Below are 294 nucleotides of genomic sequence, written 5' to 3' on the forward strand. Positions count from 1 at the left end.
TAGAATATCCACTTACACTAATGAAAATTACTCTGGAGAAACCTCTACCACTGTTTCCTCAAAGATTAAAGTAACACAAAAAGGATAAACAATTTTCTAAGTTTATAGAAATTCTTAAGAAATTAACGGTAAATATTCCTTTCATAGAAGCTTTAGAGCAAATGCCCAATTATGTGAAGTTTATGAAAGATATTTTGAACAAGAAAAGGAATTTCACTGATAATGAGACTGTTGCACTTAGCAAAGAGTGTAGTGCAATTATTCAGAAAAAGCTTCCTAAAAAATTAAAAGATC

The sequence above is a fragment of the Phalaenopsis equestris genome, unplaced genomic scaffold (assembly GCF_001263595.1).
Source record: "Phalaenopsis equestris unplaced genomic scaffold, ASM126359v1 Scaffold235473, whole genome shotgun sequence".
In the NCBI taxonomy this organism is placed as follows: Eukaryota; Viridiplantae; Streptophyta; class Magnoliopsida; order Asparagales; family Orchidaceae; genus Phalaenopsis; species Phalaenopsis equestris.